Source organism: Budorcas taxicolor, chromosome 14, assembly GCF_023091745.1.
Source record: "Budorcas taxicolor isolate Tak-1 chromosome 14, Takin1.1, whole genome shotgun sequence".
Lineage (NCBI taxonomy): Eukaryota > Metazoa > Chordata > Mammalia > Artiodactyla > Bovidae > Budorcas > Budorcas taxicolor.
In genome coordinates this window covers 31,190,584-31,217,705 of record NC_068923.1, presented here as the reverse complement: position 1 = coordinate 31,217,705, position 27,122 = coordinate 31,190,584, and the positions used below count along the sequence as shown (strand labels likewise).

Here is a 27,122-nt window from a genome sequence, read left to right as displayed (position 1 = left end):
GGTTTAGAGGCTATATTAATGGAACCTCAATAAAGACAGATCTGCTTGATTATTCTTCTGGTTACAAACATAGAGATTTAATTGTTCCTTTCCAAGACATAATTTTTAATGAGAACAGAAAATGAAAATATTTCATAGAGGAGAGAGAAGAAGAAGAAGGGAGTTAGCACTTTCAGAATGTAGGTATTATTCCTACAAAGTGGAAAGTAGATACTTGAATCTGAGAGCAATTGGATTGAATTCAAAGATTCAATAGGATGTACATCCCTAAATTTTAGGATTTCTTTAGATGAGATAATCCATCAGAATAAACACTTCCATCCTTTTAAAATGTGCATGTGTGCTGAGTTGCTCAGTAATGTGCGTGTGTGCTCAGTTCCTCAGTTGTGTCTAACTGTTTGTGACCCCACGGAGTGTAGCTTGCCAGGATCCTCTGTCCATAGAAATTTTCCAGGCAAGAATACTAGAATTGGTTGCCATTTCCTACTCCAGGGGATCTTCCCAATTCAGGGATCGAACCCACATTTGATACATACTTCATAGAATTTGTGGAGATCAAATGAAATAGTATATGAGAATTACCTTCTGCAAAATGTTTATACTACTTTATCCAAGTTAACTTATTTTCCCTCAATTCTGCCAAAGTGTCAGAAGTTATCTTTGTGAATCTAACATTGTTTTAGCACATGATCTTAATCAGGTCAGTAATTTTTATATTTATACTTACTATAAATATATTTTATTGATCATATTTTTCTCTGTTAATACATTTTATTTTTATTGCTATCATTTAATTACTAAGCATTTATTGGTTTCATTAATAGGAATTATTGCAGTTGCATGTGAGTTTAGAATGGGAGAATAGGACATAAAGCAGGAGGTGTTTCAGGAAAATGTGTTTTAGTTTGATGGTCAGATAAGGACTGAAGAGTCCTCTTATGGCTTACATTTGATATTTAATTAAAGAATAATCCGAGTCCCTTGAACTGCAAGGAGATCCAACCAGTCCATCCTAAAGGAGATCAGTCCTGGGTGTTCATTGGAAAGACTGATGCTGAAGCTCCAATACTTTGGCCACCTGATGCGAAGAGTTGACTCATTGGAAAAGACCCTGATGCTGGGAGGGATTGGGGGCAGGAGAAGAAGGGGACGACAGAAGATGGCAACACTGACTGTTGTGGCAACACTGACTCGATGGACATGAGTCTGGGTAAACTCCGGGAGTTGGTGATGGACAGGGAGGCCTGGCGTGTTGCGATTCATGGGGTTGCAAAGAGTCGGACCTAACTGAGTGACTGAACTGAACTGAATCTAATATATATATTTTTTCCAATATGACGTTTTTTGGCATGATCTGTGAAAATATACAAATTCATGAAATTTTAGATTTTAAACCTGAAAGACACTTAAGGAAACAGATTATGTAATCCCGAAATTTATAGGTGAAGAAACCTGGGCTTTATATTTGTAGACACTGTCTATTATTCCAGCTATAAGATAGACTATAGAGTATGCTATATCTTATGTATAAATAACCATAAATAATAATCGTCTGGAAGATAATAATGCAATGTGTTAGTTGACCTCAAAACTATAATCAGGAACATTTTCCTTCACTCCTCCTTTCCATTCTTTAAATAAAAACCTCTTCTTAGTTAAGATTTCTACTCAATTGCCTTTCTTTAGAGAGGTCCGTGAACCTTCAGTCTACATTTAATACCCACCCCTTTATGTGGTCTATGGAATGGAATGCAAAGAGAACCTCTCTAATGTCAGGTTTTACATAACCATTTGAAGAATAATTGTGGGTAGAACACTTAATTTGACACCTACCTTCTTAGCAAATATCTAGGTGTACAATATATTATTGTTTACCAGAGGCATAACATTGAACAGCCTATCTCTAGAGCTTATTTATTTTTGCTTGATTGAAACTTTATGCACATGAATTATAATTTTATCTTCTCATGTATTATTCTCTCATTAATATCTCTGTCCCTACTATACCATATGCTCCAACAGAGTAAGGACACGGCCAGATGTTTCTCACCATTGAATTTCCAGTCTTGAACATAAATATTGGCTCATTGTAGGTGCTCAATCAATATTGATTGCATTAACAATACAAAATAATCAAAATGCAATCACATATCATTTTGAAAATATCCTAAGAATTCTAGAGTTTCCAGAACAATTTTTCTGACTACCATTGTCATTCTGGTGGTCTCCAGAATCCTGTCAATCCCCAGTTTAGTCCTAATCATAAATATTTCTGAAAGAAATATGAGATACCTTTTCTTTTTTACTGAGCAACTGCATGTGTGTATGCACTGAGAGAGAAAAGGAAGGAGAGTGAAGGAGGGAGAAGAAAGCATTAGGAAGCAGCAATTAAATTTTTGCATAAAAAAAGGGAAACAAATTCAGTAAAAAAAGAATATAAAAATCACTTATGGTAAAACAGGATCTTTCCTGGTGGCTCAGTGTTAAAGAATCCGCCTACAATGCAGGAAATGCAGATTGGATCCCTGGGTCGGGAAGACTCCCTGAAGAAGGAAATGGCATTATTCTGGCCTGGAGAATCCCACGGACAGAGAAGTCTGGCAGGCTGCAGCTGGTGGGGTTGCAAAAAGGAGACATGACTTGGCGACTAAACCACTACTGCCACACCCCTACAGTAAACGTTAATATTAAGGACATTTCAACTTAATATATGGGGAACAGGTGGAGAGCAGTCATTAACTTTAGCCCCATACATGAACATGGAGGGCATGGCAACCTACTCCAGGTATTCTTGCCTGGAGAATCCCATGGATGGAGGAGTCTGGCTGGCTACAGTCCAAAGGGTCACAAAGAATTGGACAAAACTGCACAGCACAGCATGCACATATGTATACATGCTTAAACTTATTTAATCTTCATGAAAATCTTTATAGTATAGGTATTTCTTTTCATTATCCTGAAGTAGGACTGAATCTTAGGTAAATTTAGTTTAGTGTCACAAAACTACATAGTTGCTTACTTTAAATACTCTTTCTGCCTCCTTCCCACCTCCTGTGGGAAATGTAGAATGGCAAGAATGAATGAGCCTCTGTAGAACAGAGACGGTGCAAGCCTGGATCCTAGGATAACCTTGTGGCATGGAAACATTTACTCACATTGGAGCACCCACCTAATTGGGGGCTGTTACCTCCAAGGAAAGAGAATTTTTAAATCGTATTTAATGCATTATATTTACAGAACATTACCTTGTGCTCTAACAATAACAACAATCAAAAAAATATGGTTTCTACCAAATATACTTAGGGAAGGCTAAAAAGTTCCTAAACGTGATAGAACTGAAGTTTCATTTAAAGGAAAATCCTTGTGAGCAACATCATGGTCTTGTTACAAGGGCAAAAATCATGGCTTATCATTTCTATAAGGAAAAGTTATATACTCCATTGAGTGTATCATCTCTCAGAATCTCAATATCTCATATATCTACTTTTGTCATCATTACATAATGAACAGATACATCTGTTGAGATAGATTAAAATGGACTAAGATCATGAGACTGATGCATAAAAACAATGTCAGTTTTTGAGTTTACAATGAAAAATCATTGTCACACAATCAGAGAGACTCAAGTTCATGTAACCCCTTTATTTTCTTCATACATTCAAGATAAACAGAATGCCAAGTTATAATCAGAAGCTACTGCAGCTTTATGAGAACTGGATATACTCTGTCTATATAATCAGCCCCTTGAGTCCCTGTAGGCATACATGTGGGAAGCCAATTTTAATCAGAAGTTGCTTCATGACCATGAAATCAGATGTAAGGAGTTTGATGATTCAGACCTCACATGGTACATCTCACAATGTGATTCCCTAGCCGATAGAAGCAGCTATGCTATTGTTCATCTTTAGCTAAAATCATAGTCACAATGTAAGCTATCTGCATTTCCAGATTTGGAGTGGCCTAATCTTGAGGATACAAAAACTCAAAGTGAAAACAAAGGCTAACAGTTTCCCTTCACTTCTGTCTACTATTTGCTTCTATTTCATGTTTTTGCCTCCTTTCCCTTTGATTCCTCTTCTGGTCTACTTATTCTATTTTTACCTCTTGCTACCTTACTCTGAACTAATGTTCCATACTTTTGCTACAGTCAAATGAGCTGATTTACTGCTTAGTTATCAAAGGGTAGTCTTCTTTCAATCATTTCTGCATTTTGAGGGCCCAGTAATAGAACACCCAGGTATTCACAATTAAAGAAACTTTTTTAGAAGTTAATTTTTCAAAGGAAAATGTTAAGGTCAGGTATTGTGAATTACCAGAATTTTATCACTCCTTCTTGACCCTATTCTGCGATTTGTCTTTACTTTCTTTTAGCTTTCTTGTGACATTTGACCATGTATTGCTTTATAATTTGGAAATATTATGTCTTTATAGTTCTCCTTAAGTAGCTTAAGGGATATAGCCGTTGGTGATTTAACACTGCAGTCGCTCCTACAAAGACAATGTCTTTAAAAAGATAGGTTCAATTAACATTTGAATAATTAATTCAGTTAAAAAGGTAATGAAAACAATTGAGATGAAAAATGTGCTAAGTTCTTTTTGTTCATATCGCATAACTAGAGGAGCTCTGCTAACAGGGTGACAATATTTCTTATCCAGTAAACATCACTTTATATAAACACACCAAATTGCTCAGAAGATAATAAAAATTCATATGATTATGTATTGCCCATCACATATTAATATTACCAGCATTATAATGGACTAAAATAAGTACCTGAAATATGCATTCGCTCAGTAATTTTACATAAATGTTTTAAATATAGTATTATTATCCCCCTTTTCAAATATAGAAACCAAAGCATAGAAAGAAGTCATACAAAGTCCCCTAACCTGCTGTTTTTTGCTCTTTTTTTAATTGATATACAACTGACCCCCAACACTATGCTGATTGCAAGGGCACAGCATAGTGATTCAATGCTTCTATACATTACAAAAGGAATACCATAATAAATCTAGATACCACTTGTCACCATACAAAGTTTTTACAGTATTATTGATTGTCTTCTCTATTCTGTACATTTCATCCCCATGACTCATTTTTCTTTTGGGTAACTAGAAGTTTGTTTCTCTTTATCTCCCTCACCTATTTCACTCATCCCCACTATCCACCTTCCTTCTGACAACCATCTGTTTGTTCTGTGTATCTATGAGTCTGTTTCTGTTTTGTTGTTTGTTCATTTGTTTTGTTTTTAGATTTCACATATAAGTGAAATTATACACCATTTGTCTTTGACTTTCTTCACTTAGCTTTGTACACACCGGGACTATCCAAACTATTGCAAAAGACAAGGCATATTTTTTTATGTCTGAATAATATTCATATATATGTGTATGTATAATGTATATATGCATAGTATCCAGCCATAATATATGAATATAATCATGCCTTCATATTTATATATATGTTTATTATGAATATTATTCAGCCATATATATAAATATTAGATGTGGTACAGCACATCTCCTTTACCCATTCATCTATAGATGGGCACTTAGGTTGCTTTTATATCTTTGCTATTGTAAAAAAAAAATGCTGCAGTGAATACAGGTATGCATATATCTTTTCTTATCAGTGTTTTCATTTTCTTTGGAAAAGTAACCAGAAGTGGATGAAATGGCAATTTTACTTTTAGTTTTTTTGAGAAACTCCATACTATTTTCTACAGGGGCTGCACCTAATTTATATTCCAACCAACAGGGCATTAGGGTTTCATTTTTTTCCACAACCACAAGTAGTACGGTTTGATTCTTTTACATGTAGCTGTCCAGTTTTCATGACATCCTTTGTTTGAGAGACTGTCTTTTCCCTATTGTATATTCTTGCCTGCTTGTCATAGATTAATTGACCTTATAAATGTAGGTTCATTTCTTAGCTCTCTATTCTGTCCCATTGATCTATGTGTCTGTTTATGTGCAAGTACGATATTCTTTTGATTACTGTCACTTTGCAGTATAGTCAGAAATCAGAGAGTGTAAAATCCCCAGTTTTGTTCTTCTTTCTCCAGATTGTTTTGGCTACTTGGGGTCTTCAGTATTTCGACATAAAATTTCAAATTATTTGTTCTAGTTCTGTGAAAAAGTGTCATTGGTATTTTGATGTGAATGGCACTGAATCTATAGATTGCCTGGGATAGTAAGTTCATTTAAAAATATATATTTCTAAAACAAACAAAAAAATGTGTTCCTGTATGTCAATGCCATTTCTCCACAAGAGAAGCACTTCCTTTCCCTTACTCCTTAGCTTTAATAAAAAACATTCTTTCCATCATATTAAGCTGATTTATCATATATATATATATATATATATATATATATAGAGTTGGATTTTGAGTTTCATGAGGACAGGATGACAATGTGTGGCTTGTCTGTTATTGTTTCCCAAAAAAAAAAAAATACCACAGTGCCTGAGGCATACTAGTAACCTTAAAATTGTTGTTAAATGAATCAATACATTTAGAGTTTCAGAAAAGTTTTAATAAGGAATATTTTATCCATTTAAAAATTGATTTGGAAAGAGTAAAACAAAAGATGTAGTAAATTTTTATATTATTAGTTAATATTCATGTTAGAATGCTTCCATAGTTAGGGTTATAAATTTACATTATGAATAATTTTGATTTCTCATAAAATTATTATGCTAGATCATTAAATTTAATTATAGGCAAAGAATCAGAGTAAATAAACTGCCTTTAATCTTCTAGTCTCTATAACACTGACTCTTATGGTGGCTGGAATAAAAAAAAAGAATTGCAGATAGTGGTGGATATTATCAGATATATTTTCCTTATAGGAAACAGGCAAACAGGTTTGGAAACTTCAGCAGGAAGCTTCTAGCAAAGATTTGCTGCCATATGAGATCTGGGAAAAGAGGACATTGGGCTAATCATTGCCTGATATTTACATGGGTGTCCTTATAAGGGAGGAAGGAAATGGACTTTATCCACAGCTAAATTCCAGATGTATCTAAAGGAACACATTTTATTCCTAGTGATGTCAACTGTCTCCTAACTTCTTTTACTAATTATTACAGATTCGGGAATTGTAAACTCATGTCATTTCAGGGAACAACTCTCAATGTTCTTGGGGTATGGTTCCTCTCTGATCTCTGCTTCTTAGCTTAATAATAACAATAATAAGAAAAAAAACTTCCCTGTAATAAGCACCTACTGTTTGGCATGTCTTTGCTCATATTACCTATTGTAATAATAGCAAATATGGAAGTTGTTGTTGCTATCTATATTTTACAGATGATGAAATCAAGGACCAGAAGTTGCTTGTGTTCACAGAGTTAGTAAACAGTTCAATACAGTCTCAAGCTGAGAGTTTTCTTGTAGAAAGTGTTTCTTGTAGAAGTGTAGAAGTTTTCTTATAGAAGTGTTTTCTACAAAACCTAAGAAAGAAATTCTTAGAGAAAGAAGGTCAAGATTAAGTGTGAGCATGCTAATTTCAGTTTTTCTTTCCAATTCCTTTGTCTAGATAATGTTGGAACAACAGCTCCATGCAGACAAGACTTTGGACAATGGAACGACTGACTTAAAAATAAATGAATTATCAAAACATAGTTTACAAACAACATATCCATGGTTTCATGGTCTTAGCATTGTAGGTGATATACCATTATTAAATAAGTTAGAACTACCATGACTTTTGTGCTTTCTATATCTTATTTGGTCTTCATTATACTGCTTCCGAGGTTTGATGGTTAAAAATATATTTATCTTGTCCAGCCAAAAATGTGCTTTATAACCTACTATCTAAGAAAGGTTTCAGACGTAAGAAGCAGAGAGATGGCCAATTCAAACCTTCTTCCAGATGTTTGGGTTTTGAGACAGCCACTGCTATTTGCCAGCTGGAATGTAATTGGATTTGGGAAAGGATAATTTTCATCATGAAACTTGAATAAGTCATTACTTTAGCCTTCAAGGCAAGATCCCTGATAGAGATCTAATTCTAAAACTTTGGAGAAAAAGAAACTCTTTCTCCTAAAGGCAGAATGTATTCACTGGAGGTTTGATTTCTCAAAGAATGTGATTCTAACGGATTGATCAATAAGACACAGATAATGCCTGATGCCATGAGGATTCTCTAAATATTAATCAAAAATTTTAATTTTCATATTCAAATATCCACAATATAAGTCTCTGACTAGTTGCTAGTCCTTATTTACCCCTGGTTTCTCAACTTCAGTTTCACCTGCAGTCTTGACCTGATACTAGTTCTTAGGAATTTTCTGGTATTAGTTCTCAGGGATTTTCCTAACTCAAGATAGAAGAAATGTAACTAATACCCTGGGACTCAGCATTCAGCTCAGTTCTATTCTATTTCTGAGATATCATCCATACTTGTACTTCATATTCGGTAACCAGATCCCTGTTTCGTTTCTTGTCTTTTTTCAAATCTGGGTCCCATACCTCTAAGGGCTTCCCTGCTGGCTCAGATGGTAAAGAATCTGTCTGCAAAGCTGGAGACTTGGGTTCGATCCCTGGGTCAGAAAGATCCCCTGGAGAAGGGAATGACAACCCACTCCAGTACTCTTGTCTAGAGGGTCCTCTGGACAAAGGAACCTGACAGGCTATAGTTAATGGGGTCACAGAGTTGGACACAACTGAGCTAGTAACACTTTCACTTCTTTCATACTTCTAAAACTGGGATCTGAATTAATTCTTTTCAAGCCAGTTTACAGGAACTAAAGTTCTGGCTCTGATTTTTTGCTCATATGCCTGAGGCATTTTTACCCAACTGCAGATTTTCCTGATACTTACCGAGCTACCTAGATTCCTCACTATTATTTCCTCTGAATTCCTATAATCTCACTAGGCCTCTCTATATACTTCTTCCAGTCCCTACCTCATACTAAATGCTTCCTGAATATCACTTTTTAAATTACTTTTTGCATCTGTGGTTATGTTAATGGACTGGTACCTGTGGCTACTCTCTTTCCTGTGTCCATTTCTCTCAGAGCACCTGCGTTTGCCCAGTTTAATTGCATCACTCAACTTTGGATAGACATATGACACACAGGGTCCCATAAATCCTAACTGCTGAACATGCAGACAAATATTTCATTCTGGTCAGTGTGTGGGATTGCATAATCCCACATGCCATATAGCACTGCTGGCACAGTTCTTACAGGAACAATTCCTCTTCCTGGAAATAATCACAACCAGAAGCATTAAATTTTGCAACACCCTGGGAAACCACTTAAATTATTCTGTGAGCGTGAGGAAGATATCAAGTATCAGTCCTGGAATCAAATTTTATTAGAACAAGAAAACTGTGTTTGTGCTATTTTGATCACAGCAATTTTCCCCTGAATATTTTGAGAAAACACATATGCTTATATTATTTTATCTATTTAGGTATATAGGGGCTAAACTTCCCAGTTCAAATTGTGAGGATATTTAAACAATGGAGGTATTTGTTTCTCCACAAATCTTTAAAATTAGCATAAGTGTGTGCTGTGTGTACTCAGTCACGTCTGACTCTGTGACCCGACGAACTATAACCCTCCAGTCTCCTCTGTCCATGGTAATCTCCAGGTAAGAGTGGGGTGTGCTGCCATTTCTTACTCCAGGGGATCTTCTTGACCAGGGATTGAACCCATGTCTCTTGCATCTCCTTCATTGGCAGGTGGATTCTTTACCACAGCACCAACTTTGGAAGCCCCAAATTAGAATAAATTCTCACTTATTTGGGATTCAGCACAAAGGCTAAAATTCTACCCAAATTTCTGTTTCCATATCAAGCCCTATATCTGTAGATTCCATTTTGTGGTGTTCATTTTGGCTCCTTAAGATCTATTTTATGTATAGAATTTACCATTAAAATCATAAGAATAATAAATCAGCAGATATTTGTATATATAGATGTTTATAAATTTATATACATATATTTGTCTGCAGTCACATAATATTTACAAAGTGAATTTTAATACAATATATCACTAAAAGTCTCAAAATACACTGTAAATTAAATATCTCTATTGTATAGATACAGAAGCAGAAATCTTAAGTGAGTTGATTAAAATTTCTAGCAAAACCAGGAGCTGAATCTAGGTACCATAGTTTCAAATTTCCAACTGTTTCCTCATTTTTCATTTACCAAACTCACTGCCTTAGTCATCACCTCTCACTATGAGGGTCTCCAGTACAGAGTATACAACATTTTGAAATATATGCTATAAAAGAAGACTGAAACCAAAATTTCAACAAACCATCCAGTCCAGTAAATTGTAATATTTTTTATTTCAAATATCCCTGAGGAAAATTCTTAAATTCCTAGATAATCTAGGATGGAAATTTTTACTTTTTTCCTTTACCAAGAATAAGAAAGTAGAAGAATCATCAAACATCCATTCTTGAAAATGAAATATTGACATTTCATTCCTCTTTTAGGTTTTCAAGCAGCACAATTTGATTGGGCATCTATGAAGTATTAGGCAAGATGATAGAAATTCAGAATATAAAGATAAGAAAAAGACAGTATCTCTTCTGCAGTTATTCATAGTTTAGTAGTGAAGGTTGTAGTTTTTAATAGAGGGATCCACAAAATATTCTGAAAATTTCAAGGGGGAGAATCCCACTCTATTTTTGGAAGCATAAAAAGCTGAGTTGAATAAAATGTCACTTAAAGAAGGCAAAGAAGAAAAAAATATACATCTGCTGAATAAAGAACTCAGATTGAAGTCCATATATTAAGGCTGGTGTGTTTGCTAAATTGCTTCAGTCATATCTGACTCTTTGTAGCCCTATGGACTGTAGCCCACAAGGCTCCTTTGTCCATGGGATTTCCCAGGCAATAATACTGCAGTGGGTTGTGATGCCCTGCCCCAGGGGAAGGGGAAGACCCAACCCAGGTACTGAACCTGTGTCTCGTGTCTCCTGCATTGGCAGGCAGGTTCTTTATGACTAGCAACACCTGAGAAGCCCATATTAAGGCTTAGTATAATGCAATTACAAAGAATATTTTCAAATTGGTGTGCTGTGGGTGGAAAAAGGGTTATACATGAGTCTATAAGTTAGCCTAGGACGAGAAGAATCACAAATGTCCTTCTGAGATTTTTCTACTCATTCCATAGGTTTGTACATGGGGCTGTTGAAGGAGATCCTGAGGTCTCCTAGCCAAGGCCATGCATTTGGTTTCCCCCAAAAGCATAGCCTGAGACAAGAATTTTGTAACAAGTTTACTGGGGATACAATATCAGTAATCAAGGTGAGGGAATAGAGTGGTAGAAAGCAAAAGAAGGATAGCCATTAGTGGATGTCTAAATGAGTTGGTTGTCACTAACATTTAGCATTCAATTTGGCTTAGAATTCATAGGAGACAGACTGGTGCCCTACCAAGTGTGTGGAAACTGGAGCATTCATTCACACACTATACTCCTTTCACTGTGGGTATTTCCCAGGGCCATTACCTCCCCAGAACTTCTGGCTTGACCTAAACTAAGAGGACTCTCATGAAATAAAGCCTATAGGCAGAGAGATAGAGAAAATATTAGCTCATAGAGGAGACATGTGTAGATGATCTCTTAGGTGGGCCTAGTTGTACAGGACTGCAAAGAGAACGGTATTTATTTATTTCTTTCTTTATTTTGCAAAGTGTGAAACTCCCTATTCTATCTGGAGGCATCAGCAGAGACCCCTTTGAGGAGGCTGTGAATTTTAAATCACTAGGAGTTTCTTCCTTGTCATCTCCTTCAATTAGTCTGCCCCCATGGTAAATCTGAACCATGCCCAAACTGTATCATCCATGATAGAAACCCACTGCCTGTTGAGAGGGTTCGTTTTTAAAATCTGGGGTATCCTAATTGCAGTCAGCAGGCTTCCTTTGAATGCCTGTGGGGCTTGGGAAAGCAAACTGTGTGGTTGTTATTTGTCCTCCCTGGGATATACAGTATCGAGAAACAAGGCCCACCTTCCAAGGCTTCCATCTCTTTTGTAGCCCCAGATTGCAAATGACATCCTTGTGTGGGATGCATTAAAATCCTTTGTGTCTTGGTATCAGCCGGAGGCCTGCTCATTGTACACCCTGGCAGCTCTCCTTATGAGGAATAATAGGCAACATGTTTCCTTAAGATTTGTTATCTTTTCTCACTCAGCCCCAGCCAATGTGTCTGCTGGGCATTTTTAGGCCCTGCTTTGGTGCAATAATGTGGAAGGCAAGATAGCAGAGCAGCATTTGTTATTGGATTCCAACTGCAAGCCTAACATCTGCTGAGTATTCTGTAACTTTCTTTGAACATAATTAAATACAATCACCAGCCTTCCCCTTGGCCTCCCACCATAGACCCCATTAGAAAAGGAGAAGAAACTGACATCAAACCTATGTGGAAAATGCTGAACAATGAAACTAATTCAACTTCAAAATACCCATCCATTTCTGCTGAAGAAGCATTTGAAACATTATTGTCCTGAAAGATTTTGTGCTCTTTTTCCTTTATTCCTTTCTTTTTTCCTCCTTCCCCTTCTCTCTCTTTCCCTTTGTTTCTTTCCTTTTTGTAAGGGGAAGGGGGCTTACATGGTTCAGAAATTCTTAGGTTTCTCTCTCTGGCTTTCTCTCTCTCTTTCTTTCATCCTTTTCTTAAATATTTATTAAGTACATTCCAGTACCCATGCAAGATAGACATCTGCCCTTATAAATTTAAAATTATTTAAAACAAATTCATCATGCTGCTGCTGCTGCTAAGTCGCTTCAGTCGTGTCCAACTCTGGGCGACCCCATAGACGGCAGCCCACCAGGCTCCCCCCGTCCCCGGGATTCTCCAGGCAAGAACACTGGAGTGGGTTGCCATTTCCTTCTTCAATGCATGAAAGTAAAAAGTGAAAGTGAAGTCGCTCAGTCATATCTGACTCTTCGCGACCCCACGGACTGCAGCCTACCAGGCTCCTCTGTCCATGGGATTTTCCAGGCAAGAGTGCTGGAGTGGAGTGCCATTAGAATCGTGATTAGTAGGAAAAGCACTGGCTTTGAAATCAGATGCACCTTGGTATAAATGCTTCTCAATTGTTTCCTAATTATTTCACTTCCCTCTGTCTCCTTTCCTCACATATGAAATGGCAAGCATTATTTTTTTTTAAACTCATAAGGTTGTTGTGAAGTATAAACTAACTAGCAAACCATAGTACATAATGCAAAATATTATAGATTTTCTTCTTTCTACTTTTCTCAGAACAAGTCCCTTTATTCTTTGAAAAGTGTTAGACAATTCCTGTTTTCTAAAGAAAAGAGGGGAGGAATGTTAAAGAAAAAAAAGAACATATGACTGTCTGTGGCCAAAAGAATACATTCCCATATTCATAGAAACACATTTCAGAGTCAGAAGGGACTTTTACTCTATATAGACAAGAAAAACAAACAACTTTAACCAATATGCTTCGAGTCATACAACTAACTGAGGGTTGAGCACTGGCTGAAACTCAAATCTTATGACTTTTCTCCCAGTAATCCTTCAACTCATTGCTTCAGAAAGTCAGTTTGAGAATAATGACAACTTGCCCAAAGTGGCACAGGAGACTTTCTAATCTCTCTCTCAGCATATATCTGCTACTAGATTCATTTTCATTTTAAAATATATTTGTAATAAAATGATAACATTTTGGGGGTAGAGAACATCAGCTGCTCATAGCGAAGTCATTCTCATCCTCTTCTTTTCTGAAATAGCATTCATTTGACATAGAAACCAAAAAGGATAGTTGCTTCGTTTCCCAGCCGCTCCAAAAACTAGGACATGGGTATAAAATTAACACCAGCTGATAGTACATGAGGGCTTGTGTTCTGTTACTTACACTTTTAAACTCTTCATTAAAAATAATATACAAAAATAGTAAAACCAATTTATAATATTTCTATTTTATTACATTTGTTTATATATCTTTGTATATATACTCATCTATGTGACTCAACACATAAAACATATATATATACATGGTCACTTATAAGTAGTATTTTGAAACCTTTTTTGTGTGGTATTACCAATTTCCCATACAGTTTTAAATTCTTCTACACCATTATTTTGGCTGCCCAATACTCTAACTTAGGACTAAGTGGATGTTTATTTAAGCAACTCCCTACTGTTGATCATTAAGCTTATTTCCAACATTCTGTGTTATAAACAGCATCTTTATGACCATCCATGAAACTAAAGTTGTCTTTCTTTCCCATAGCATATGGGTTTTCTCAAAACTGAGAAGCCTAGAAAGAACAAGTTATTTTTGTATAGGTTTATACTTTCCAAAGTGTTTTTATATTCAATGTCTCTTTTGACCTTCAAAATGACCTTTTGAAGATGATCAGGTAGCTGCTATCAACTCTAATTTTTAGGTGGAAAAACTAAAAATTACAGTTTGATTGGCTTTCCTAACAACTAAGCTAATTTGTGGTACATTGTTTGAGGTTTTTGTTTTACTCTGAATTGCAGTCTCTTATATCTTTCTTTTCTTTTTATCTTTCTACCTGTCTGCTTATCTGTTCAGCGTTTTTTGTTTTGTTTTGTTTGACTAAAGAAGACATTATCTTTGTCCTTGAGTTACTTATAATTCACTGGGGGAGAAAGGTAGGTAAATTGGCATTTACATTATCTTGTGAGAAATCCAACTATGGGAGAATGAAGGAGTAGCTCTTAAATCAAATGGGAATACTATGAAAAGCTTCCTGGATATGATAAAACTTAAGGAGAGATACCTCATAGCAGGCTCATAATTCTCATTGGGGTGTTTAAAGTTCCTGCTGATCAATTAGAATCTCACTTCATCTCTGATTCTTTGAAATCACAATATTACCGTCAAATAAGGCAGAACCCCTCCATGTCTTTGGCTATCAACACTGCCCTCATGCTAAACACCTTGACCATACCATCCCTCCTTCATTTGTATACAATCAGTTGCTTTATGAGTATTTATCCCACTTAATATAATCTTTCCAAACCTCGCTCTCTCTCTCTCTCTAAATCCTACACATCACATGAAACCCAGTTCAAGGTTTATATCTTTCATTAAATGAGAAGCAACTCTTACAGCTATGCCTGAGAAATACATATACTCTATGTATGAATTCTCATATAGTTTGAAGAAGACTATATCCTTGATTTTATAAAATTTTCCATTCTCTGACCACAGTTAAAGAAACACTAGATTGCCTACTAGCATCAGCTATTGCGCCTTGGAACAGGACTACAGAGATATTTAGCATATGGTCACTTCTAAGAGAAGGTCATGGTAATAGTCCAGGGGCAGTGGGATGGTAACCTTCTGAGAAATGAGTTCTTTGTGCTTAGTCACACAGACTTGTCTGATTCTTTGCCACCCTAGGGACTGTGGCCCACCAGGCTCCTCTACCCATGGGGATTCTCCAGGTAAGAATATTGGAGTGGGTAGCCCTTCTCTTCTTCAGGGGATCTTCCCAACCCAGGGGTTGAACCCAGGCCTCCCACATTACAGGCTGATTCTTTACCGTCTGAGCCACTGGGGAAGCCCATGAGTTCTTTATGTGTCTCTTTTTTATTCCCTTCTACAGATTTCTGCCTTTGTTGCTTTTTTGATACAGGTGAATATTGAATGATAATGGTCTTAGTTCGGGATTTTCATAATCTTCTCTGAAGCTTAGAAGAGCTTCACAACTCTCACAAAATATCAGAAGGCTAAACAAATGCCACTCAGGAGACTGAATAAAGCTGATACCAAAAGAGGCTGCCTGAGAAGGTGTTGATTGACAATGAAGTCCATTCATTTGGCTTTGGTTTTGGAAGCCACTTCTCCTGGATTCTCAGAGATTTCTGATAATGCTTGGCAACACTGCTTTTGGAAATAGCATTTACCTTTATGTTAATAGATTTCTCTGTAATTAACATTGATCAAAGCATTCAGGGGAATTTGGAAATTTTACCTTCCTGGCATGAGATCAATGCAATAGAGAAAAGGCATTTTGGTTGACAACTAAGCCATAGTTCTAGAGATAGCACTTAAGAACCCAGGATTTTTGGCGCTTAAAATAATAGTACATGAATATATTGCTCAGGGCCATTTCCATAAGTTGGTTTGAGTTGCCAAACCATGATGGAGGGCCATAAAGTAGGCAAGTTATGCAGAATATTGAAAATTAAGTAGGCAAATATAGATTTTAAATTGCTTATAGAAATGCTTTTTTTTTTTTTTTTTTTTTTTAATCTGAGGGCCTAATTTATCCACACAGAGAAACACACTTAATTTTATAATACACACATATTAGTTATCTATTTTTGCTAGACAGTTACCACAAACTTAGAGGATTAAAACAATATACATCTATTATCCCAAAGTTGCTATGGATCAGGAGTCTGGACACAACTTATCTGGATTTTCTGCAAGTCTGTAATCAAGGTATTAGCTACGCTGCTTTCTCATCTGGAGGAATGACTGGGGGAAAATCCACTTCTTCCCCTCTCTGAAGAAGCTCACACAGGTTTTTGGCAGAACATATTTCCTTTTGGCAGGGTTGATGGCCCTAGTTTTATTTGCTGGCTGTCAGTTGGAGGCTGTCCTCAGCTCCTAGAGACTGCTCATAGTTTCTTGTTATATGAGTTTTTTCCCCAACATGGCCTCTTAATGTGTCAAGGGAGCAAAGAGAAACTCCAGAACCAGCTGATTAATCTGAACAATTTAGTACTAACCCCTTATATTGTGTTGATCATTTTGTTTTTCTGTCTGCTCCAATTTGGCTCGGGAAAAATTAAGGGAAGAATTACGTTTTGCTCATTTTAAAGTTCCTCATTACAGTTGCTCAGTCATGTTCGACCCTGCAAACCCATGGACTGCAGCACGCCAGGCTTCCCTGTTCATTACCAGCTCCCAGAGCTTGCTCAAACTTATGTCCATCAAGTCAGTGATGCCATCCAACCATCTCATCCTTTGTCATCCCCTTCTCCTCCTGCCTTCAATCTTTCCTAGCATCAGGGTCTTTGCAAATGAGCTGGCTCTTCACATCAGGTGGCCCAAGTATCAGAGCATCAGCTTCAGCATCAGTCCTTCCAATTGAATATTCAGGGTTGATTTCCTTTAGGACTGACTGATGTGATCTCCTTGTAGTCCAAGGGACTCTCAAGAATCTTCTCCAACACCACAGTTCAAAAGCATCAATTCTTTGGTGCTCAGTCTTCTTTATAGTCCAACTGTCACATCCATACATGACTACTGGGAAAACCATAGATTTGACTAGACAGACCTTGGTCAGCAAAATAATGTCTCTGCTTTCTAACATGCTGTCCAGGTTTGTCATAGGTTTTTATCTAAGGAGCAAGCAATTTTTAATTTCATGGCTGCAGCCACCACCTGCAGTGATTTTGGAGCCCAAGAAAATAAAGTCTGTCACTACCTCCATTGTTTCTCCATCAATTTGCCGTGAAGTGATGGGACTGAGTGCCATGATCTTACTTTTTTGAATGTTGAATTTTAAGCCAGGTTTTTCACTCTCTTCTTTCACTTTCATCAAGAGGCTCTTTAGTTCTTCTTTGCTTTCTGCTATAAGGGTGGTGTCATCTGCATATCTGAGGTTATTGATATTTCTCCTGGCAATCTGGATTCCAGGGTGTGCCTCATCCAGCCCAGCATTTTGCGTGATGTACTCTGCATTAAGTTAAATAAGCAGGGTGACAATATGTAGCCTTGATGTACTCCATTCCCAGTTTTGAACCAGTCCATTTTTCCCTGTCTGATTCTGTTGCTTCTTGACCTGCATACAGCTTCCTGGTATTAGCATTACACAGTGTCATTTGAGAGAATGGATAAATTAACAAAATAGTCCTTGTTAATAAATATATGATGTCAATTTTGGCTTCAAGATTTCATTTTTTCTTGAACACACATCCTTTAGATATGAGTATTTGTAATTTTAGTAGTTATATTTTTCCACTTATTGGGTGTTTGAACTTCACCTATTGTTTTATTTTTTTATTTTTTTTTCACCTATTGTTTTAGAAAAAAATTTTTTAAGCTTACAAACCTTAGATTTTTGAGATATAAGTTGCAAATATTTCCCCTTAATTTTTCTGTCATTTGATTTTGCCTATTATGTCTGGGAATAGTTTTTAAGTTAACAAGAAGATTCTGAAAAAGATGGGAATACCAGACCATCTGACCTGCCTCTTGAGAAACCTGTATGCAGGTCAGGAAGCAACAGTTAGAACTGGACATGGAACAACAGACTGGTTCCAAATAGGAAAAGTAGTACGTCAAGGCTGTATATTGTCACCCTGCTTATTTAACTTATATGCAGAGTACATCACGAGAAACGCTGGACTGGAAGAAGCACAAGCTGGAATCAAGATTGCCAGCAGAAGTATCAATAACCTCAGATATGCAGATGACACCACACTTATGGCAGAAAGTGAAGAGGAACTAAAAAGCCTCTTGATGAAAGTGAAAGAGGAGAATGAAAAAGTTGGCTTAAAGCTCAACATTCAGAAAACAAAGATCATGGCATCTGGTCCCATCACTTCATGGGAAATAGATGGGGAAACAGTGGAAACAGTGTCAGACTTGGGCTCCAAAATCACTGCAGATGGTGACTGCAGCCATGAAATTAAAAGATACTTACTCCTTGGAAGAAAAGTTGTGATCAACCTAGATAGCATATTCAAAAGCAGAGACATTGCTTTGCCAACAAAGGTCCGTCTAGTCAAGGCTATGGTTTTTCCAGTGGTCATGTATGGATGTGAGAGCTGGACTGTGAAGAAAGCTGAGTGCCGAAGAATTGATGCTTTTGAACTGTGGTGTGGAGAAGACTCTTGAGAGTCCCTATGACTACAAGGAGATCCAACCAGTCCATCCTAAAGGAGATCAGTCCTGGGTGTTCACTGGACTGACGCTAAAGCTGAAACTCCAATACTTTGGCCGCCTCATACGAAGAGTTGACTCATTGGAAAAGACTCTGATGCTGGGAGGGATTGGGGGCAGGAGGAGAAGTGGACAACAGAGGATGAGATGACTGGATGGCATCACTGACTCGATGAACATGAGTTTGAGTGAACTCCGGGAGTTGGTGATGGACAGGGAGGCCTGGCGTGCTGTGGTTCATGGGTTGCAAAGAGTCGGACAAGACTGAGTGACTGAACTAAACTGAACATTTTATGAAGGTATATATTTTCTTTTAATTATTTCCATGGGGTTATCTTCTCTGCTGATTCAGAAAATTAAATGTTTATGTGCCAAAGTGGAAGAGGGAAATTAATTCATTCTTTGGTTAACCCTGATACCAAAATCAGAATAGACACATAAAATGTAGTGGTTTAAATAAGGATATCTCACAATGCCTTTCACACATGAGGTGCTAAATAAATATTAATCGTGTCCCACTATTATTTTTACTCAACACATACAAATATACAAACAAACTCACCCTTTCGTATATTCTTAATTCAGAAACTGATTGTGTTTAGGGGTTTTCTCAAATTATCATATTTTGTTTTACAACATATATGGCTTAAAACAAAAGAAATTAATCATGTCTCACCATTCAGTGGGATGGATCTTTTGCATGATTCCTCTGCTGGGGTCACCTGGGCTGACATATGCGCCTTCATTCAGTTGGTTGATTACCAGGAGCTGAACATTTCAAGAATGCTTCATTCGTATGTCTGGTGATTGGGAATAACTGATGTCTGACCCTTCTCTCCACACAGTCTCAGTGTTCCAAGAAGACAAGTGCAAAAGCCATAAGGCCTCTTGATGCTCACCTCAGAAGCTGTGCAAAATCACTTCCACTGGTCAAAGTGTATCACAAGGCCAAACCAAAGTCAAGGGCTGGGAAAAGAGACTGCTTCTTGCAAGATGCTACAAAGAACTTGAGGTCAGTTTTAATCTATCAAATTGTTATAGCTGGATTTGAGACCAAGTCCCAAAGGGGTTCTATTCAGTCATTTGAACAAGTATCAGAATATAAGAGGAGCTGAAGTACAGCCCTTAGCAAGCCCAGGGAATGCTTTAAGAAGAGAATACTCTCCTGCTCATTAATCATTATAAAATATTTAGTTGTGTTAAGTATACCCTACACATATGGGGAACACTTGGAAATCTTAGCTTTTACATCCCACCAACCTGAGTTTCTTTTAAACTTCTAACTTTATCTATAGATATGCATGTGCTCATATGCATAGAAATATATAAACATATGTATTATTTACATATAAGCATGCTGTTATTCACAAACGGTATATAAATGTATTTCCATAGTTAAAAATATTCTAAAGTTTCAATCCAACTCCTTTATTGTGATTACATAAAAGGAGAAAGTAATTTATATAAATACAGCCTGAAAGCCTTTCAAAAATCCCCTATAGTATTTTTTTTTTTACTTCTCCCATCATTTGTTAATATGATGTATATGATAAAGACCACACAGAATTTTTATCTATACATTTTTTAAAATCACAGAAAATAACAAAAGGAAAGGTTGGAAACTTCTTCGAAGTGTCCCATTACATATTTCAGTAGAGGGTAGAGCAGTAAAAACTTAGAGTGTCTTTGGGTAAAAGTAGCACAGATCTGCATGGAAAGGTCTTAAGATTTATGATTCATTTTTTTTTGAAACTTCAGCATGTGCATTGCTAATTCTTTGTAGTTTTAATTGACCCTGATCCTATATCTATCTTATTTCAACTCCTTGTATCCCTAAGTGTGGTCTCAAAATATTTTGATCTGCATATACTCTCTTTAAGAGACAAGTAAGCAACCCTGTTAGACCAGAGATAATCATAAGTTACCATGAGATATAAAATGGTGTTAACAGAAGATTAACAAAGAACAGAAACCATTCTTTAGGATGCAAACCATAATTTAAAAGGAAAAAAACTCATAAAGAAAGAGTCTTGAAGAATAATGGGATGAACAAATCAACAAGTCTTGAGTTGTAGATATCATAGACTTTATATATCACTCTATCACAGATGGCTATGTAAATTTCTCCAGTTTTTAGGACAGCCATTAGCAAATTATGGCCTGCCCCCCAAGTCCAGCTTGCCCTCTGCTTCTGTAAAGTTTGATTGGAACACATTCATTTGTTCATATTTTCTTCTGTCCAAAGTTGCTGCTATTTTATCTCTAACTTTAAGGGTTTCCTGGTGGCTCAGACAGTGGAGAATCTGCCTGAATGCAGGAGACCTGGGCTCCATACCAGGATTCTGGACCTGGATGGGGAAGACCCCATAGAGAAGAGAATGGCTACTCACTCCAATATTCTTGCCTGGAGAATTCCATGGACAAAGGAGCCTGGTGGGCAACAGTCCAGGGGATTGATCGCAAAGAGTCACACAGCTGAGTGATTAACACTTTCAAATGAACTTTGCTGCTTTTGATGTACAATAGCAAAATTGAGTAGTCCTGACAGAGATCATGTAGCCAGCACAATCTCAACAATATACCATCTTCTCTGCATGGAAACGTTCAATGATCTCTACTATAGGGCATTGGATTTCTCCTGGCTAGGTGAATAAGAATCAAAATCTGCAAACAAAATCAGGAGACATTTTTGGTTTACAGGGAAGAGTATTTCTATCAGATCATTGTTAGAAGTTTGGGGTTGGAATTTTGGCTGGCTGTTAGCTGAGCAACTCTGCTGCTGCTGTTGCTGCTAAGTCGCTTCAGTCATGTCTGACTCTGTGCGACCCCATAGACGGCAGCCCACTGGGCTCCCCCGTCCCTGGGATTCTCCAGGCAAGAACCCTGGAGTGGGTTGCCATTTCCTTCTCCAATGTATGAAAGTGAAAAGTGAAAGTGAAGTCACTCAGTCATGTCCGACTCTTAGTGACTCCATGGACTGCAGCCCACCAGGCTCCTCCATCCATGGGATTTTCCAGGCAAGGGTACTGGAGACAAGCTATTTAACCTTGGATTCTCCTGTTCCCAAAGCCTCTACTACCTTATCTCTAACCCTAAAATGAACATGGATAAACATCCTGGATCAACTTTCTGAACTGTTAAAATGTAGTACATATGTGAATTACTGTTATTTATAGTGATCACTTAATCTTGTTGACCAATATATTTTTCTTTCTTTAGACTTTCACAGGCTTTATAAAATCGCAGTTCCCTGTCTTCCCAGAGCAAGATACGGTGGCAGAGCTTGTTTTTGCCAATGAAATAGGAGTCAAATCATCAGTATCACTTCGAAGGAAAAGTCATTTGGTAGGATCTTGGAACCTATTAACTCAAAACAAAGAAAGTCCAAATTAGTGTTAACTTTAGCTAGTCATAATGTATAAATATTGGTTCATTAGTTGTGGCAAGTGGATGGCACTCACATATGATCGGGGAAAACAAGGTGTAGGCTTTATGTAACCTCTGTCCTATTTTTTCAACTTTCCTGCAAATATAAAGCTATTCTCAAATAAAAAGTGTTTTGAAAAGATTATCTTGACAAGAATTCCTAGGGACTCACACATTTTCTCATTAATCAGGGTTTTCAGGGTCATGTCAAGGTTGAGAATAAAATATTTCCTTTGTCATTCACTTTATTAATTCATGCATGAGTGAGTGCTAAGTCGCTTCAGTTGTGTCCAACTGTTTGCAACTCTACAGACTGTAGCCCACCAGGCTCTTCTGTCCATGGGGAGTTTCCAAGCAAGAATGCTGGAGAGGGGTTGCCATTTCCTCCTCCAGGGGATCTTCCTGATCCAGGGATTGAAGTGTTTCCTGTGACTCCTGTATTGCAGGTGGATTGCTTACCACTGAGCCACCAGGGAAGCCCTTATTAATTCATGCAAATGTATTAATTTGTTCAAATTAATAAATATTATTAAACAGCTGTCTTACAACAGACCACATACCAAATATTGTGCCAGGCAGAGGAGATACATTGATGACCTGATTATAGGGTTTTACCAAATTATATCTTTTCTCATTACTTGGGAAAAAAAATAATCCTTAGGTCATTTTGAATTGTATTTTTTTTTCTTCCACTATCACTATAAAATATTTAGAGAGGAAAATCCTCAGTTTTTAAAGGACATACGAATTGAGTTCAGGACTCTCTGTAACAGGACTAGCTCTTAGATTTTCTTTCTGCCAGAAGGAATGGATATAAATGTCAATTGGCCATCCCGCTCAAAAGTAGAACAGAGAGGTCATTGTTAAGAGATGAAGATGTAATGCAGAAACCAAGAGAGCAGAACAGTGCAGCAGACACAAGTCAAAGCAATTCCCTGGTGATAAGTAATTGGCAACAGACATGCCGCTGAATGTATTGAAGACAGAACGAAACTTCTTAAATTTAGTGAATTTTAAACAAAGGCCCCAGAGTAGTTAAAGACAGAGAATGAGGACTGAACTTCAAGTGGTTGCAAACTAAGGGATTAAGTAGTCTCTGCAATCCCCTGATGTGTGCTCTAATACAGAAAAACAGCTCTGGCAATGCAAAAATAACTGAGGCAGGAAGAAATGGTGCAGAATGGGCAAAGTAGAAGATAAAGGGGTTACAGTTCTTAGTGCTGAGCAATTTGAAATTGTTACTACTACATATCATTTATATTTTGTGAACACACACACACAGATTAACCCTATGGCAGACTCTATAAAAATCTCCATTCATAGTGCAAAGTTCAGTTAATCTAAAGTTTAAGAAAAAAAACTCCACATGAAACATACTGTATATATACAGGCTAGTTGAAATCTGACAGTTTCTTTTAAAGCTGTCATTTAAGTTTTATCCAGATAACATGGGCTTGCCTAGTGGCTCAGATGGTAAAGAATCTGCGTGTAATGTGGAAGACCTGGGTTCAATCCCTGGGTTGGGAAGATTCCCTGGAGGAAAGCATGGCAACCCACTGTAGTATTCTTGCCTGGAGAGTTCCCATGGACAGAGGAGCCTGGTGGGCTACAGTCCATGGGGTCACAAAGGGTCTGACATGACTGAGCGACTAAGCACAGCAGCACACAGCACAGATAACACGCTCTGTGGTTTTGTATGCATTCTCATCATAGCGCTAAGAGTTTGGGATTAGGAATCTTCATTTACAAATGAGGATTCTAGCTCACAAAAGTAAATTAAACTACCAAATGTCACTGCTGTTTAGTTACTAAGTCGCGAATAACTCTTTTGAGACTGCATGGGCTGTAGCCTGCCAGGCTTCTCTGTCCATGAGATTTCCCAGGAAAGAATATTGGAGTGGGTCACCATTTCCTTCTCTAAAACTACTAGATGTTAGGTAGCAAATTAGTACTGGATCCAGATTCAAACCTATCTTCCTAACAAGTACTTTCAAAATTCTGATGACCAGAGTAGGCAAAATTAATTTTGATCCCCTTATCTCTTATCTGCATTAGCCAGAATTGTATCTGGGTGGTAGACTGAATGATACATATATTTCTCACCAGTGAAACTGATCATGGTGAGCTGGTTGGAAACAGAAGAGGGGGGAGTCTGATTGTTTGCTATAGTTTTTCATGAAACACTAAGGTCTTTAACCTGGAATGCATGGAGTGGGGCTGAGTGGGATGATGGAATGGTTGGGCCAAAAAAGGAATTTTCATGAGAGATAGCAACTCCTTTGAGAGATAGCTCTTCCTTGAGAGACAGCAGGATTGAGTTAGCAGAGAGATGTTTGCATCATCCAACAGGATATATATATGTCTTATCTTCCCAATCTATAACTTGTGTTGGCTTTTCTCTTCTGCAGCTTACTGATTTGGGGAGAATTTTTATATTGAAACATATCAAAAATTAAAAAACATATGGGACTCATTTAAATGGTTAAATAATAATAATAAAATAAACACCAGTGCAGCTAATACCAAACCAAAAGTTTTGTCATCGTTAAGCTATCTTTACTCATTTCTTTTCCTCCCTACAAGGGGTAACCTTAATCATGAATTTTATCTCTACCATTTCCTGGCTTTTTTTCTGTAGTTTTACCACCTACTTATGTGTCTGTAATTAATAAATTGCTTAGTTTTGGTTGGTTTTGACCCTTTATATAAGTATGATGATCATATACTCTTATTTTAGGCTTCCCAGGTGGCTCAGATGGTAAAAAATCCACCTGCAATGTAGGAGACCTGGGTTCGATCCCTGGGTAGAGAAGAGAAGGAAAATGATCCTGGAGAAGGAAATGACAACCCACTTCAGTAATCTTGCTTGGAGAATTCCATGGAAAGAGGAACCTGGCGGGCTACAGTCCATGGGTTCACAAAGAGTTGGACGTGACTAAGCGACCGACACACATACACACATACATACTCTTATTTTAGCCATCGTAAGTTTGGGAGTCATTAATATGGATGAACTTTTGTTTCCTGGTGATTATAGTATTTTATTTCATAAATGCCTCAGTTTATTTACTCATTTAGCTGAGCTGAACATTTAGGGTTTTCCCCAGTATTTTACTAATACTGGTGTTGTTACTGTGAATATTCTGGTGTCTGGCTCATGTGATCCAGAGCACAGATGCAAGTTTACCCAGGAAATGTCCCAAAGAGAAGAGATGCTGTGGAGCATGGCATTGAATGAATGAAGTCACTCAGTCGTGTCCGACTCTTTGTGACCCTATAGACAGTAGCCTACCAGGCTTCTCTGTTCATAGGATTTTCCAGGCAAGAGTACTGGAGTGGGTTGCCATTTCCTTCTCCAGGAGATCTTCCCAACCCAGGGATCGAACCCAGGTCTCCCACATTGTAGGCAGACGCTTTACCATCTGAGCCACCAGGGAAGAGCCCACTGTTCAAATTTACTAGGTAATTCCACTTTTCTCCCAAAATAGTTCTATCAATTTATGCCCCACTAGCAATGGGTAATAGTCCTCCATTGTTCAAATCCTCATCAATATTTTCTATAATCCAGTTGCATACATAGTTTTACCAAACTGTGGGAAAAAAAGTGAGTGTTCGTTGCTCAGTCATGTCCAACTCTATGCAACCCTGTGGACTGTAGCCTGCCAGGCTCCTCTATCCATGAGATTTCCCAGACAAGAATACTGGAATGGGCGCCATTTCCTTCTCCAGAGGATCTTTCCAACTCAAGGATCAAACCTGGGTCTCCAGCAGGCAGATTCTTTACCATCTGAGCCACCAAAATTGGTTTATGTGAAATACTGGCTTAGTGGCTTAAATTTTTATTTCTCTGATAGTACAGTTAAACAGTACTCTATATATTTATGGTCATTTGTGTTTCTACTTCTAAGGACTGTCCATTTGTGTCTTTTCTCATTTTATTTTCATTTCTTTCTTTCTCATTAATAGGAATTCATTGTGTATTCTGGACAGGAGCTTTTTGTCAACTCTGTGTATTAACATATCCTCTTCCTGGATATGGCTTTATCACTCTCTTTGTGGTATCTTTTGATAATTAAGAGTTTGCACTTTTAATTTTAATGTGGTTAAATTTATCAAGTTTTCCCCTTATGTTTTATATTTTTATGTCCATTATAATTTTTCTAAATAGCCTGTTTGGAAGGTTGTGTCTGGTTTATAAAAACATGTTCCTCTGTTGTGCAGGTAATATTTATAATCACTGAAGCCTACTTAACTCAGTCTTCAAATTTTCCTTTCAGTTTAATCCTTCTCAAAACTTTTTCTGACCTTCTCTTTCCCACATTCTTGTCTGAACCTTCTCTGTGAGATATTACCATAACTAATTGAAAATTATTTCTAATACCCCTAGAGTCTGAATTAAGAATTACTTCATATGGGTTTAAATATCAGCTTCTTTCCACCAAGTTTCCCTCACATCCGGTCTACTTCCTGAAAGGTCAGGAACTTCAGGGTTTTCCTTTCTTCTGAAATCATAGCAATCACAGGCTCTGTGCGTTTCTTCATCTCCTCTGTGGAGAAATATTTTATTTTTTTTTAAAAAGAGAGAGTGAAAGAAGGTTTTCTTTCTAATCCCATATAGAGAAACATTTCCTTTTGTAGCCAGATGTACATCAAGATGCAATCATTTGCTCTGATTTTTAATCACACTTGAATGAATTATTTACCCTAAAAATGGTACAATTAAAGATATTTTCAGGTTTCTGTTCAGCCATGTAATGTGGCTCTCAGTCCAGGCTTGCTCCTAACCACAAAATTTTCCACCAAATAATAGATGCACAGAAATGTCTGCAATCC

The 27,122-nt window shown here is 37.3% G+C and overlaps 1 pseudogene; it reads right to left on the bottom strand.

Moving 5' to 3' along the window:
- The window catches only part of LOC128059167 (metalloendopeptidase OMA1, mitochondrial-like), a 52,558-nt pseudogene extending 25,727 nt beyond the window's left edge, over positions 1–26,831 (bottom strand).
- Between the last annotated feature and the right edge of the window lie 291 nt (positions 26,832–27,122).